At 43.5% G+C, this 17,093-nt stretch overlaps 1 protein-coding gene across 11 annotated transcripts in view; it reads right to left on the bottom strand.

Moving 5' to 3' along the window:
• The window catches only part of TSPAN18 (tetraspanin 18), a 173,421-nt gene that overhangs the window by 115,314 nt on the left and 41,014 nt on the right, over nucleotides 1–17,093 (bottom strand). The window contains exon 1 of one of the 11 annotated variants that reach the window (XM_043548770.1): nucleotides 11,573–11,593. The exons of the other annotated variants lie outside the window; for them this stretch is intronic. The gene's annotated coding sequence lies outside the window, so the exon portion shown is untranslated. Of the gene's footprint in view, nucleotides 1–11,572; nucleotides 11,594–17,093 lie in introns of those variants that run through there. 11 annotated transcript variants of the gene reach the window in all.

Raw genomic sequence — 17,093 nt, 5'->3', positions numbered from 1 at the left:
TATTTTGTTTTGTTTTCACAGTGAAATGCAGATGTTGGCAGCAGACTGATGTACTGCTAGCTGATAAAACTGAACTAACTGAGCAGACGATAAGAACATAAGACCATAATTGAGCAAACCATCCTGACAACAAAACCCACTTTCAACCTCCACTAACCCTGGATCCCTTTAAATCCTCACCAGCAGCTGTAAGCATCTTTCTGAAAAGTTTGTAAGATGTTCCCTGGCTTGCTGTAAAACAAGTAGCAAAAGCCTCTGTAGATGCCTGTCTCTTTCTTTGCAGAAGGAAAGGCAGAGATTAGATTTGTCAAAAAGGAGGGTAATAATTTAACAGGGCCAGATAAGGTAAGACGTGCCAAGCAATTTAGCAAACAGTCTGGAAAGATCTATGGGTCTAGACTAACCGAGGTAAGTATGATAAATGCTGACACTAACCCAATTAGTTACAATGATTTTAGAGGTTTGGAAAGAGCTAAACACAAATCAATGAATATTCTTTTCAGAGGAAAAAACCCCTCCGTTTTAAGGAAACTCAAGCCGGGCAGGTCTCTAAAATAAAACTGTGAATCCTGGATTGTGGCACTGATGATCTAGCTGGTTTTGTTAAATTCAAAGCCTTTTTCCAAAGCATGGTGCAGTGGTGTTAGTTGCACAACACTCATTTAAGTCAGTGACGGCCACACAAGTGGCATCACAGAACAACTCTGAACATTCACGTCCTCTGCTATTTCAGGAAATTAACATTCTTTAAAGCCCTTTGCAATCTTATATGAGCTGTGGGTCTACAAAGGCAGCAACCTGGTATCATCTCTTTTTCAATTTAATCCCGTCTTCCCCAAATAATGCCAGATGGAATTGTTGAAAGAGTATACTAGTCACACATCCACACATGGATGCTACTCTTACCCTTTCTCTCCAACCAACATGCTCAAACACCAAAAAATTCCACCAGTCAAGCCAGCATCTTCCCATTTTCCATGGCTTCCTGTCTTTGCTCAGTAACAGTGAAAAATTCCCCTCAGTGCATAAGGCTATCACAAGGTTTGTGTGCCACTTAAATCCCACGTAAACTGTATGAGTTTAATCCAAAGATCAAAAGGCCTGTGAAATGGAGAAGTCTCAATTTTCATCAGATTCATAAAACTTTAGGTTGGAAAAAAATATCCCGGTGTCTCAGCTGTACAATGCCATACGACATTTAATAACCGTAAAGACAACAAATATAGGTTAGGCCAGACCATTTCTCAGTCAACTCAGCTTTGATGTATGTGGCTTCAATAACAAAGTCATTTGCTGCTCTTCCCCCTTATCCTGTGGCCCCATCCTGAAGGAATACCAGCTCCTTCTTTCCATTACTTCCACTTTCCAAAAGCATCCTTCATGTATGTCATAAATCACATCACCTCGGCTACTTTCATGCTATTCAGGTTGTGGTCCTGGACCATGGCAACATCAAAAGGTTTCTATCCCATTTCACCAAGGAACAGACACACATTCCTTTGGAAGGAAGTCACTTGGTTCTAGTTTTATGTTATTAGAACTTGTAGAACAAAAATGTATTTTCAGTCACATTTTTCTTTTTACAAAAATTACATATATGAGAAACTCTCTGAATTACTGGTTTCAGAGTAGCAGCCCTGTTAGTCTGTATCCGCAAAAAGAAAAAGAGTACTTGTGGCACCTTAGAGACTAACAAATTTATTTGAGCATAAGCTTTCATGAGCTACAGCTCACTTCATCGGATGCATGCCTCAGATGAAGTGAGCTGTAGCTCACGAAAGCTTATGCTCAAATAAATTTGTTAGTCTCTAAGATACCACAAGTACTCCTTTTCTTTTTTCTCTGAATTACTGTAGAACTGGCAATTTCTGCAGTAAAAAGGTGTTTTGTGGAAGCAGCAAGTATATGAAAATGTTTTTACTGTGACCATTACCAGCTCCAATGTTCTTTAGATAATATTGAACTTTTATATATGAATAGATATTTGAATACAAATGTGATGCTTTTCTGTGGCCTGTGCCGAGCCAGCTAATGAATCTTGGAGTGAAATTCTTGTCCGTCTCTCTTAGGTAGTTATCCAACTCCTCTCACAGCAATAGCTGGGCATCTTTCACTTTTTGACTGATTTATCCTCATTATGCCTCTGGGAGGTAGGGAAGTCCTATTTCCCCATTTTACAGATGGGAAAATGAGGCAGAGAGAGACTAAGTGACTTGCCCGGAGTCACACTGGAAGCTTGTGGCACAGTACAGAACTCAATCGAAGTCTCTGATGGTATAGGCTAGTGCTCTAACCACTGGATCATGCTTCCTCTCTTTGTTCTCTATTGAGTCCAGTGTGCAGTTTCTACAGCTTTGTGAAGATGCAAAAAACTATGCATCAATTAGACTTGATATGCCTATCCCTGGATTACACAGGTTGTTCTTAAGGGAGGACTATCAATCCTGAACGCCATCCCCACCACCTTGGTCCCAAACAGCTCAAGTTTGTTATTAATGGTTTTTTTTTCACTTGCCAGGAATGGTCCAGTTATTACGTAGTCCTGCCTTGAGTGCAGGGGACTGGATTAGATGACCTATTGAGGTCCCTTCCAGTCCTACACTTCTGTGATTCTATGATTATGTGCTGACAATATGTTCTACCCTGTAGAGAAAGGAAATATAGAGTCCATTTCCCAGAGAGTTTACACTTGGAAGGTCTGCTTCTTTAAATATTACCAGACACAGTTTCACTGACTTCACTGAGACTAGACCCTGTCAGCACTGCACCCAGCAATAAATGTGCACAGACTGACACGAATAAGGAAGGATTCACCTATACACCCAGAGGAAAGTAAATTTCAGAGCACACCTTCAGGCATATCTGCTTACCCAATTTTTTTTCTAAAGGGCTTGTTTAACGCAGTTTGGATGGGACTAGAGACAGGTGGTTGGATGGATTGCATTAGCTACTTTTTCATCTTGATGTCTTTATTGTTATTTATCGTAAATGCACCTAGTGGCTGTTTGAAGGGTCTGGTATATACACAGAAAGAGAGAAATATATGTGTGTGGAATATTATTGGGAGTTAAAAGCTTGTAACTTGAATTATCCAGGGACAAGCAGTTCAAATGCACAAATAATTCATTACCTCTAGAGGAGGGAGAAGAGAAAAAACAAACAAACCCTGCTACAATGATGATTCAGAAAGTAATCAATAAGAATACAGGGCTCCTAACTCTAGAATGCTGGCCCCCTGCAATAGCACGAGTCATAATTAGAGCAGAGGCTAATGCTGTCTGGCTGCACATTCCCACCACAAGCCCTGGAGCAGTGATTTAAACTAACCCAGATTGGCAAAGAGAGGCAGGGAGGTTTCTCTTACCTGCTCATTAAAAGTGAAGTTCCCTTCGGTGCAAAAGGCCAGCACTTAAGTCCCATTTCAGCCTATAGGACATAATTCATCCTATGACTTTTTTTTTTTTTTTTTTGGTTAATGTTCTGGGGAGTAATGTTTTGATTTAGACAGATGTTGGGAATGTATGAAACGGAAAGAAGCCCAAGCAGCTCCAAGCTCATTTACACTCCAAGAATAGGGCTTGCCAGGATTGGGTGGCTACAGACATCTGGAGAAGAAGCAGGTGGGCTAGTTTTGTTTGGCAGGATTTCAAAACTGACACTACCTCAAGGCACAGAGAGAACCCAGCAATATGTCAAGAGTCTAATTAGTTGTAGTTTGGGGCATTTCTACAGTCCTGAGAGAATTAAAAGGCATGGAACGACATGAATTTGGAGATTTACATTAGGCAACAAAATCTTACATGGTCTCCCTTCTGTACTAACCCCCTGAACATATTCTAAATAGTGGCTGGTTCTTGTCTGTGGAATGAGGAGCATAGCTGACCTTCACTTCCCATGTTAGGGCAGCAGAGGCAGGAGTCAGACACCAGAGAATCTGATGGTATGATATGAGACGATCATTCGAGGAGAGCATTTGGCTGGCCTGCTCTAGAACTAAGAAGCTTGGCTTGCGGAAAGGGAGGACAATACAGTCAAAAGTAGTTTATCTACACTATGGGCAATATTCACCCCTGCGCACAAGACCAGCCCAAAGCAAATGCACCACTTAAATGAGACTGGCCCTCCAGAAGGGGCTGAATTTCACCTAACACATCAAGAGAATGTGAGCAATCTCAAAGTCAAGCTGTCCCTATAGATATGGACAGATCCAAACCCCACTTCTTGCCACTTACAATCTTTGCTGGCTTGGTCATTAACTCAACCTACAAGTGTCATAAGAAACTGGTCCCACTGAGACTAGTCACTTCTTTGAGGGATCAGCAGTGGGTTACATGCCACCAGGCCTTAACCCAGCATCCTCAGACCACAAATATGAGATGCAGAGTTTGGTTGGCTTTACGCTTTTCACTTTGCCGCCATCAGTGCATCTCTTGGAGAGAGAGAACTCCTTTTGAAAACAAAGTTATGTTTTATTCTGATCAAGCGGTGCTTAGAGAGAGAACCAAACAACTCCACAGTCCCTGTCCCTGACAGTTGCTGATAACCTTTTCTTGAAACTTTTATTTGCTCAGTCTGTTGAGATCACAGGCTCACTTGAAATAAGTCAGTGTTGCTAATCCTGACAATCTCAAATGTTGGGGAGAATACTTTGAATATTTGAGGATGAATTTGCAACACATTCACTTGCTTAAATTTCAGATGGCTCCTACTCTTAGACCATAAGAACGGCCATATTGGATCAGATCAATGATCCATCTAGCCCAGTATCCTGTCTTCAGACATTGGCCAATGCCAGATGCTTCAGAAGGAATGATCAGAACAGGGCAATTATCAAGTGATCCATCCCCTGTTGTCCAGTCCCTACTTCTGAAAGTTATGTGCTTAGGACACCCGGAGCATGGGGGTTGCATTCCTGACCACTTTGGCCAATTGACATTGATGAACCCATCCTCCATAAATGTATCCAATTCTTTTTTGAACCTACTTACAGTTTTGGCAACAAGTTCCACAAGTTGACTGTGCACTGTGTGAAGAGTTGTGTCTTGAAATATCTTCAAATCTCATGTGTTATTAGTATGTAATATTTATGTCAGAAAGGAGGGATGACCCAGAAGGTGGGATGCTAGTCTGGGCCAGAAGAGACCCTGGTTCAATATCTTGTTCTACCACAGATTTCTTGTGCAACCTTGGGCTAGTCACAATCTCTCTGTGCCTCCTCTCCCCAGCTGGAGATAATAGCACTTCCCCACCTCACAGGGAAAATGTCAGCACAAATACATTAAAGATTGTGAAATGCCCAGATTCTATGGTAACGTAAGCCATATAATAAGTACCTAAGATAGACAGACAGCAGCACCCAGAGATCCCAGTCAAGACTGGGGTTCCAACGTGCTGGGTGCTGCACAAACCACAGGTAGACATGGCCCTGGTGAACTCTCTGCATGCAAAGTGGAGATTAGGAAGAAACTTCCCTTATGGGCAGGTTATTCCATTATTGTGCACTATTGGATTTCTTGAACCTTCTTCTCTTGCCTGATAGTGGCTACCCTCGTAGACAGCATTCCTGACTAGATGAATAATTGGTCTGATCCAATATGGAGTTCTGTGTACCTGTGAATAATATTTTAAAGGTGATTAGAAAGGTTTTGTCAAAGTATATTAGTAATTAGAGACTGAAAACACCTAGCATTCTCTGTGATACACTTTCCAGTGCTTTATCCACTTTAAAGGATGAGGGAGATCTTCAAGCACCAGCAAAGGGTCACATGTGTTGCAGTCAAACAACTGAATAACTTAATAGACGCAGTTGCAGGGAGGTGGAAAACATAAGATCTCTCTTTATATGGAGCTGACAACACATAGAACAAGATTTGTGTTTTCTGCCTCTCTGCTGGGCTTACAGATTTTGAAATTCATGGAAAAATAATAAAGGAGAGAGACATACAGAGACCAAGATATAAACCGAATGAATGAATGAATGTTGTGTAGAGTCAGGGGAAAATATTCTATCCTGCCAGAGGGCAAAAGGCAAGTTCCTATTCATTCTCCCGCCATACCACACACAGAGCGATAAGGCCACTCAGGACTGTGGAATATCAAGGTTCATAAATGAGTGAGAAAACTGAAGAGAAAAACCTGCCTTTGACTTGGACACACATATGCGTATGCACACACATCGCCTTGATTTGTTTTGGACTCTGCAGTCTAATTTAATAAATACATTTTGACTGAAGGACTTTGGTTCATGCAGCATCTCTCTCTTGCCTTATATGTCTTCTTCAAAGCTCCCTGTTAACACTTGCCCCTGAACTATGATAGTATAGGTCTTATAGGATATTATAGTCCTGCCTGTGGACATGAGGCAGGACCATGTTCTCTTTATTCCTATTTCTCCAGGAATTATCACTTTCTTTTGTTTCTGTTGAAGATTACAGTGGACTTTAAACCCCTCAAAGCGTAGCAATTGTATCAAGAAAGGGATAAACAGGGAAACCACGCAGACAATATCACCACTGCAGTAACATCTATTTTAACTCTGATTTTCTGGTGACACGTGGAAGTGTTTGAAAATAATAAAAGTTGTCAAAACATTTTTTATAATAAACTCCTACACATGGAGTATTTACAAGACACCAACATAATTCCATATCTGACTGGTACATTAGCTGCTACCAAAAGAGTCTCCGAGTGCAAATATGCTGTAGGAACGAGCTGTCATAGGCCAAAATATTCCCTCTCCTGGTATGCTCTGCACCAGCTGTGAGCCTATTTGCTATCTTGCACCCCAGAAGAGGCCACATTTCAGTGGTAGAGTGGTTCTCACACACATATATAGGGACAAATAATGATGCTGTCAGGCTCTTTGCTCCAACAACAGCTGAGGAAGGCATTATAACTGTATAATGCATAAAGCCTCTATAGATGTTGGGGAAAGCAAGCAGCCCATGGCTAACCCACGAGCCTGATCAGCTGTGCCAAGAGGGAGGCGGGGGTGCCATGGCCTGACCTCTCCCGCACCTAGGCAGTGAGACCACTTTGGATGTAATAGATGTTATAGAAATCAGAGATATAATATATTTATGTAGTCTACGGATAATAAGTTCAGCTCCTCAGCCCCTGAAATGGGGAAGGCTGCAGTTTCCCAGCCCTGACTTGGGATACAAGCTCTGGAAAAGGCTCTTCACAGCCCTTTATTACTGACCTGTATTCACAGCCTGAATGACGCTTTTTTTTGGGGGGGGGGGGGGGGGCGGAGGGCGGGGTGTGTGTGTGTCTGGGGATATAAAAAAAGAGACCAAAAAACCAACAGGGTAAGGCGCCCGCTCTCCCTGCCTCAATAACACTCGCTAATTAAAACACAAAGCAGCCAGGGATGCAGGATTAATGGACACAGCTTCCTCTTTTCAAGTCTCGCCTGCTGACGGATCGCCTCATTCTTCCCCTGCTCTTGAACCTTTCAAAAAAATATGGCTTGCTTATCTTAGTGTGGGGTTGCCGTGGAAACTGCATCCCCCTGCGAGATGCTCTGTCATAACATTTCAGCACTGCACAGAAGGCTTAAAGACACAGCATCCTCCACTCTGGGGGCCTCAGAGCCAGCCAGAGTCTTTGCAGATGGGCAGTTGTCAAAGCCACTGAGAGAGAGAGTTGCAGGGTGAATGAGAGGGAGAGGAGGAAGAAAGGTACAGATGCCGCAGAAATCCATTGCTGCTGTAATTGATGGGTATTGACCAACCTACACTTCCATTTGGTCTCTCAAGAGGCATTTTCCTTTCAACAGTTAGTGGCCTTGCAGATTATTCATAAAGGTAAGAGGGCTGGCAGCAAAACACATCCCAGTTTACCTAGCACAGGCTAGTATAAAGCATCTTCTTTGCTGGAGTTTAATTTCAGACTTGTCTTTCAGGCAAGCCCTGGTTTCCCAGTCCTGTAACATGGAGGGGGAAGAAAAAAGTAGCAAGTGCAATAATTACTCATAATGGGAACAAGCCTCCTACAGCTTGCTCCTTAATTACAGGGATGGCATCCAGACTGTAATCACTAGGGGTCTAGATGGAAGTTCTCCAGTCTCTTTGAGGGACAGAATGTGTCAGTTATTAATTAAACATATGAGGCAATTAGCCTCAAAACTTCATAGTAAATCATTACAGCTGCATAATGCTTGCAAAAGAAAAAGTGAGCAAAATATACCCTACATTTTCCAGGGGTTCATTGTGACAGCAGCCAAAAAGCACTCCCAAAAGCAAACCTCTTCCTAGGCAAAGAACTGTTTTTGAAGATTTTTTGGGGTGAGAAGGATCTGCACAGTTCTAAAAAGTGAGGCAGTGTCACAGTCACATCACACAGGAAGCAATGGCTCACTGACTGAACATGAGCACCCTGTGCGACTCTATGGCCAAAAGAGCTAATGCAATCCTGGGATGTACAAACAGAGGAATCTCAAGGAGTAGAAGAGAGGTTATTTTATCTCTGTATTTGGCACTGAGGCGACTGCTGCTGGAATATCGTGTTCAGTTCTGGTGCCCACAATTCAAGAAGGATGCTGATAAATTGGACAGGGTTCAGCGAAGAGCCATGAGAACGATTAAACGATTAGAAGACATACCTTACAGTGAGAATCTCCAGGAGCTCAATCTATTTAGCTTAACAAAGAGACGGTTAAAAGGTGACTTGATTACAATTTGCAAGTACCAATACGGGGAACAAAATGTGATAACTAGCTCTTCAATCTAGTAGAGAAAGGTATAACACAACCCAGAGGCTGGAAGTTGAAGCTAGACACATTCAGATTGGAAATAAATCCAGACTGGAAAATTTTAATGATGAGAGTACTTAACCCATGAGAATATTTACCCAGGGTCGTGGTAGATTCTCTATCATTGACAACTTTTAAATCAAGGTTGGATGTTTTTCCAAAAAGCTTTGCTCTAGGAATTATTTTGGGGAAGTTCTATGGCCTTTGCTACACAGGAGGTCAGATTAGATGGTCACAATGGTCCCATCTGGCCTTGGAATCTATGAATATTTGAATTCTATTGATGGCATCTTACCCTGTTCAGTGCTATAGGAATCTGGGACCTGTGGGAGCCTAGTCTCTCCTGGTTGCGCACACACAGCAGGGTGGAGTTACTCTGACACATCAAGCAGAGAAGAGAATCTTTGTCTGTAAATGATTGTGGCATTTTGCTGACAGTGTTCCACAGCAGACCCTCTTCTCTCAACTCAACTATTGTAATTCCTTTCTCTGTGACCTCCCCAAGCCCCAGCTCTGCAGACTCCAGCACATGCTGCTATTGGTTTCTTACATATGTAAAGAGTGCAGTCACATCATCTCATTCTCAAACTCCCCATTTCAGAATCCAGCTCAAAATTGTCCTAGTTTTTAAAGTCTTCTAGGGATTTACTCCAGAATACCCACCCCAGGGACCAAACTTCTGCTCGGTTACACTGGTGGAAATCCAGAGTAACTTCACTGAGATTGCTCTCTACTCCAATATCTCATCATGCATCAACCTCCATTCTGACCCTCCTAACAAACTGGCCATGGCTGGGTGAGAGCATCTTCTGCTTTGCAGTTCCTGCCATCTGGGACAGTGTTCCTTTATCTCTGTACCTTATGAACTCTCTCTCACCTCTATAAAACTTTTCATGGAAGATTATACACAGTACAAGTCATACTGCATCATTCATCACCTAAGTACTTATATTTTTTGTGTGCATTGGCGGGCGGGAAAACCAATAAATAGCTATTCCCTCACAGTTTCTAGTTACTAAGAGTCAGCCAGGGAACTCAGGCTGGTTTTACATCTAGAGTTGCCAAGTGAAGTACTTTGACCTCTTCCTCAGTGTGGTCTGGCATTCTTGGAGAATGGCACTTGAGAAAGTTCTTGGGAAGAACACTCTGTGCTCCCGCCTTTGGTAACCAAATGCTACAGCACACTGGTGGAATCTCGCAGCATCCAGTGAGAAGTCTTAAGGAGGCCCCTTTGAGTGGGTGGTTAAAACCAACACGAGGGAAACCTACAGCCATGTCTACACGAGCACTTATGTTGGCAAAACATTTGTCACTCAGGGGTGTGAAAAAAACACACCCTTGTGCAACATAAGTTTTGCTCACATAAGCGCGCATGTGCACAGATGCTCTCCTGCTGACATAGCTATCGGCTAGGTCAGCTGGTGTTATTATCTCAACAGGAGAGCTCTCTTCCATCGGCATAAAGTGGCTGCATGAGCGCTCTTACAGCTGTCAGCTTGTAAGTGCAGAGATGGTCCTAGTGCTAAGGAACTGGGAAACAAAGATCAGGATACTAGTTACATGAGGAGAGCTCAGTGGTCAGGGAGCTTTGTTATTAAATATAGCAAGCATGTAATGAGTTTACTGAAGGAAGTAGGGAGAAGGGTACATGTCCTGATAACAATCACCTGTGGAATTTAAAATCTACTATTTTTTAAATGAAGTGGGCAAGAAGGTTTATGATCCACTCACCTCTCAAATCACTACTCTGTGAAATGGGACTACACTGTCTTCACTAGCTTCCTATCCATCTCCAAATGGATTGATGAATTAGTTTTTAAAGCTTTGCCATTGACTGGGTCCATGTGCCTTGTGGAGCCTGATCTTCTATTGCCTACTCTCATAGCTCTCCCTACATCTACCCAATACTGCTTCCTCATACTCAACATCTCAGTCACCCACTCAGCTGTTCCATTCTTGGTCCTGTTTCAGTCAACAGACACACCTACCACTTGAGCTGCTTCCTCCCCCTCCACTATTCTTTCTCCATTTCCTTGGATGTATTTCTCTTCTCACTTGCAACAGAGCAAGCCCCACTGATTTCAGTATAGTTCCCCTGATGCAACTGAAGAGAAGACACAGGTCTGTCTTTCCAAATCTTATTGTACACTTTTTCTCTCCACTCATAATTAGACTTTCTATGAAGGGAGTTTATGATGCTTTGCAAGCTCTTTGGACCCTAGATATCTACGTGGATCCAAATGGATCTTCACAAGCATCAATATAGCTGGCAGTCTGGAGGATTACTTGTCACCCTTGTAGCATTCCAAGGGCTACAGACATTGCAGAATAGAACGTACAGCATTTCACTTTGAAGTTGATGATTCACAGGTAACAAATTGCTGTCCTCTCCAATACAAACTTTTGACGAAGGATGGGAAGATGTGGGAGGAGGGAAGGAGAGCCTGTACTGAACACTGGACTTCTGAACAGCAGACTCTCAGACTGCTTCTTTTGTCATGTCTGACTTCACCACCTAACTAGCTCTCTTCAATGTGAGTAACCCCCAAGCTTCAAATCTTCCAAAGCTCAATATATCAAATAATCCTCAGGTACATGGGACTCGGTGGGTCTGTCAAGGATAAGTATTCTCTGTGCTGTAGAAACAAAGTCATGGAGGAGCCTCAAGTAGACTGTACTGAAGTTACAGTAGAATCTGCTCAGTGACAAGCAAAATGGTGTGAAGAGAGCTTGTAGCATTCCAGATAGCTTTCTTATCCCTGGGACAGCAGGGTTTAACAAAACAGCAAATGATTTATGTGCAGAACCAGTACTTACTGGCAATATCCTATAGTTTATAAACATGATTGCCCCATTGCTCAGCTGGCCAAATCTAAAAAAAATCACCTTTTACAAAAGAGTTACCACTTTGGATATGCTGGGGTTTTAAATGATAGAAACAGGACATAGTTTGTTATTCATTTTCACATAGTTTGGACTTCAGATCTGACCCTTTCTTTCAACAGTCCAACAAAAAAGGAAAAACACATTTTGGATTAAATTTTAGCAGAGCTATGTGAACTCTTCCAAGTTTGGTTAGAAAAGGGCTTGTGAATTTTATGTCACACTGGTTTCCAGGCCCTGATGATCACAAAGTTTCCAGCTTCAAAGAACCAGGATTCCCCATGGTAAAATCTCATGAATCCCAGTCTTACATCTGGGTCCAAGCACATTCCTCCGCTCCACTCGCTATGTGAGTGATGGACATGTTGGAAAAAAGAACATGACTTTTCCCAGTGAACACAAACACTAAATACTGTGGCAAACAGAAGCTTCGAAGTGTGTGCAGATAGCGAGAGAGTGAAAAAAAGTTGTATCCAACTTTCCCAGAAAGTGCTTGGATCTGGATTTGGACCCAACGCGGACTGAGTGTCTAATAATGTTTTGCGCTGAGTAACAGAGGGTAAATCCAGGTGCATGCACATGCCCAGCCAGGTTTAGACTTAATGCTAATTTATGAGCAGATCTCCAATAGTCTGGTACAACCTCTAACACTTTTCCACTAAACTAAGCTACCAGCAGGGCTGAGGTTTCCAGGTTAGGACAGCATAGTAACCTTAATGGGCCACACCATTCATTACAGGTTCAAAGTCATACCTCATCCACCTTTAGATTTCAGCCTTTTGGCAGAGTCCATAACATTTTCAAAGAAAACCCTACAACTTTTTTTGTCGACATGGTGTAATTTGTCTTTGGGCTGGGGAGTGGAAGGAAAGAATGAGCAAAAGCTTCAGCAAAAACAAGGATAAATGTCTATAATGTCACATATTGTCCAGGTTCATTCCAGCAACAAGATAGTAATTAATTAGCCTACCATGTTCATGCACCCTTGAAAAGACAAGAGTGCACTTTCTGTGGGCAGCCAATGCTAACCCAATACAGTAAACCAGATGAGCAAGGTCTGTTATCCCATGGCCCTGACTACAAATCATCACTAGGTTACAATATAGGCATCATCTCTGACTGATTTCCATAATCAGCTAGGAAGACAAGTATTTTATAGCCTCCGGTATTCAATAAATGCTAAATCATTATAACTTTATAATGCAATCTAACCTTGTTTGGGGGGGAGGGAGAAGGTGTCTGTAACTTTCATATTCACATGGGGGGGGGGGGGGGAGATAAAAAGGTTCCTAGAAAATAACTTGACAGATACAAGCATCAAAATCATCCCAAACATCTGAAGAATGATTTCCAATTAAATATGCTAGGGCTTCTGTCAGCCTATTACCAGTGTCTCAGTGATCTGAACTGATCTCCCATGGCTCAGGCACGGGCAGCTGAGTTAAATATTCTATATGCATTTTGGAAGAGAGGCCTATAAAGTGTCTGGGAAAAATGGGGGAAAATCTTGATGTGGTAACTTCAAAGTACTTAAGAGCCTATCTTGTACTTGTGGGAAGGTGAATCCTAATGTGTGTGGATATAGAACACATAGTTGTTGCCAGGCAAGATCAATGCATACCAAAGCTGGAGAGTTTTTAATTTCCTGAGGGCAACTAGCAGGAAATAATGCCATTTCATGACACACTGCCAGACAGTTTTTGTCTTTCACCAGAGCTTTTTATTAACCCAATTCCAAGCCTCACTGTCTAACTGTGCCTCATGCATCGCTGATCAAAGACTTCATAATGGGGTACCTCTTTGGGGGATTGTGGGTATTCTGGATGGGCCATGCATCAGCCCGTGTGGGGGAAAAATTTGTATTGTCTGCTATACTCTTGCTGAGGAATAATGAAGTAGCATATTGCAAATGCAGTCAAGGGTCTCAAATCGTGCCAATTTTCTCCTTATGTAACACCACTCATCAGTACAGAATTTGGACTGAGGAGTCTCCAAGAGTTTAGTTTTCAGTTACTAGTGAATGGGGCAGATATTTAAATCCTTGCTCAGGCAAATATCCCATTGAACACAATGAGAGTTTTACTTGAGTAAGGACAACGTGAAGACCTCAGGGATTGAACCATTCTTTATATGGCACCATTGAGCTAAAACTTACCTTTAATCTGGAGCACACGGTTGGGAGGAGTTCTCAGACATTCTCTGTACAAATAGGGTTGGCAGAATTCAATTTTTTTCTAATTGACATTTTTAATCCACTTTTATTTTTAAGACTTTTTTTTCTATTTATAACTAGTTTTATGTTTATAGTTGTGGAGGGGGTAGGATTGGGGTTAGGACAGTGCTCATAGTAGGGCTGCAGGAGGCTCAAGACAGCAGGGCGAAAGGTGCAGGGGAGGCTCTAGTCATCCTGGCCTGGCGGAGCAGAGACTGTAAGGAGGATGAGACAACCCTGGCTGTGGGGGAGGCTGCCCTGCTGCTGAACAGTTCCTGCCTAGTGAGTGACCGAGTGAGGCTGTGATAGCCATAGAGGGCTCCCTGCATGGCCATGGGGTTGGTGACACAGGACCCTTGCCGGCACAAGGTGAGGAGAAGGCTGAGGTCCTGGTGGGACACAGAAAAAACACACTGCCAGGGCCGCGAGGAAAAGGACGCATTACCTGTTGTGTGGGAGGCCAACCCCACTGCTGAACATCTCTTGCACGGGGACAAAGCCTTTCAGCAGAGGGATAGCTGCCTCTGCAGCTGGGGACTCCTCCTCACAATCCTGGCCAGGGATCTCTGCTCTGCTGGGCCAGGCCCACAGCTTCCCTGCCACCTTGTGCCAGCAGGGATTGGAGGTCACTGACCCCACTCGCTCACATCCACCAGTCAAGAGCGTGGGAGTTGCTCTTGGGCAGGAATGGTCCAGCAGCAGAGTGACCTCCCCTGCCACCAGGTCCTCCTCCTAGTCCTAGGCAGGGGTCTCTGCTCTGCCCCGCCAGGACCATACCCTCCTCCCACACCTTGTGCCTGCAGGAATTGGGTATCACTGGCCCTGAGATAGCGCAGGGAGCCCTCTGCAGCTCTGCTGTCCTGGACCCACTCACTCCCGAGACCATCAGGCTGCAGAGGGCTCCCTGCATGGCTGGTGACACTCAATCCCTGCAGGCACACTGATAGTTACCGATTGATATATTTTCCTTGATTTCAGTGCGCCAGCTGAAATCGACATTTAGTGACAGTTATCAATTAAAATCGAATCCTGCCAAGCTTGTGTATAAAGCAAGCATGATGATCCTGGGAGAGCTGCTGGAGCTTAGTTGCTGCTACACCTTTTGCAAAGGTACATTATGCAATCCCCCAACCACCTGACAGGCTAACCCCACTGGCCAGTGAGAGTGGGAGTAGCCCGCTCTCACCTTCAAAGTTTCTGGTGATGTCAGAGATGCATGGCCATTGTGTAGCCCACTGATCACTGTGTTACGTGTCCCTCTCATTGCCTGATCCATAGAGGGAGGATGTCTGTTACAGCCCCACCTAAAACCTGGCTCTTCAGCTCAAGCTATACTTATATTTTCAGGACTGGAAGCACCCAGTTCAATCCCCAGTGCTAACCAAATGGTGCCCATCATAATTGCAGGTGAAAGCGGGGAAAATCTGTGTGTCTAGACTTTCTTTGCCAGAAGTTCTTACCACTAGTTCAGTCCTGGTGGTGGCAGCCCTACTGTAGACAGGGCTCCAGGTAACTACCAGCACTTTAAACAGCATATGATCTAAATCTGCTCACAGCAGTTCTACGTGAGAGCACCTTGGCTACGCTAATGCTACTTGTGACAGACTGACAATATCCTGAAACAATCTTCTGGAATAAAGATAAACCTTATTGACTTAGGGTTAACACTTTTAGGGTACCGTCTATTAAAAATGCACTTGTGTATGTTACTGTGGCATTGTATGTACCTTCTGTAGTAGAGAGGGGGGATACTAGTGAACTTCCTCTAATATCAACCCTTTGAATATGGAGAAATATGCATAAACTAGTTCAAACTGGGTTCTCCATGGATCAATAGACAAAGAAAGAGTTTTTGGATAAATAGCCTGGTTTTAAACTGGCTCATGGCCTTCTTCCTGATCCAGCAAACAGACAAGACCCCTGGTCCACAGAAGACCTCAGTCCTCGCGGAAATATGGAAGGACTTGGCCTATTAAGGTTTGTTCTGAGCTGAAGCTCTGATGAACTGGTAACCACAAGGAATCCCCTGGAATCGAGGAGTGAAGGACTGCTCCTGCCAGAATCCACATTTGGGTGATGTCTGAGCGTATTAGCACGTGTGCAGTTTTTTTTTTAATTGTACAGTACCATATAGCTGTAGCAATCACACCTGCATGATCCACCTCTGAAGAGAAAGCATGCAGGTGTCCTTGGGAACGGCACAGTGAAGGCAGGAAATTGTGCAGCTTCTGAATAACCTAGTCAGAAGGGAGAGAGATGCTGGTCTCCATCCAAGAAAGGCAACAGCTGGAAAGCTGGAAACTTGAGCATGGGTGCCTTTGCTGGGCCACTGAGGAGAAATAAAGGTGCAGCTGCCCTGAACTGTGACCGTACTAAAGTTGATGCTCCCAGCGGAGCTGAAGTACTGGTAGCAATAGTGGAAATTTTGAGAGAAATCAACTGAGGAGTATAAGAACCCAGTCTGCTCCTGGCCTCTGTGACAGGAGTGCAGGAGGGTGGGTAGTTGCCTGGTGTCCTTTCTTCCCTCTCCCTCACCCACCAGTGTCATCTATCCCTATGCACACCAGGCAGCAGACAGTTAGTTTGAATATACTAGAGAAAGAACAAGGTCTCTGCCTCCCAGGAAGCTTATCTTTTGTGGCATGTTGTGCCCAGCAAGTTCACACCGAAACATCTCGGCTTTATTTCAAAGAGCTCCTGCTCCCTACATTTCTTAAACAGTTTGTCATTTCCACTTCTTTCCTCAGTATTGATGACACTCTCCCATTAAAATAGATGGGAATTCTGTTACTAAACTCCAGTGGGAACTGGATTGGTCTGATTATATATATATATATATTTTAAATGAAACCTTTCACAATGGTTGAAGAGGGAGCCTTCACAGAGTAATCCAGGAGATAAATGTTATTGTCATAGATGTCTGAGACTGAATAAATGAGGCAAGGCTCTTTACTGCACCTTTAAAAGGTTACAAGATAAGTAGATCTCTCTTTCTTTCCATTCTTTTATTTACAGCTTTACAACTGTTGCGTCTCCCTTCTGGATGAGGCACTGGCTTCATCTATAAATTTCAGCGACAGCCTTTCTTCAAGTTCTTATTTAGTGAGACTGATGGCTGCTGCTACCATTGCACAGGGCCACTCACTGGAACAGTTCACAGGGAGACACCCGTGTTTGATGATCTCTGCATCTCTCACCACAGCCCAAAGAGGCAGAGAGAGAATTACCCTTAGATCAGCCCTG

The sequence above is a fragment of the Chelonia mydas genome, chromosome 6 (assembly GCF_015237465.2).
Source record: "Chelonia mydas isolate rCheMyd1 chromosome 6, rCheMyd1.pri.v2, whole genome shotgun sequence".
Lineage (NCBI taxonomy): Eukaryota > Metazoa > Chordata > Testudines > Cheloniidae > Chelonia > Chelonia mydas.
The sequence above is the reverse complement of the archived record's forward strand: the minus strand, read 5'-3'. Positions and strand labels throughout refer to the sequence as shown.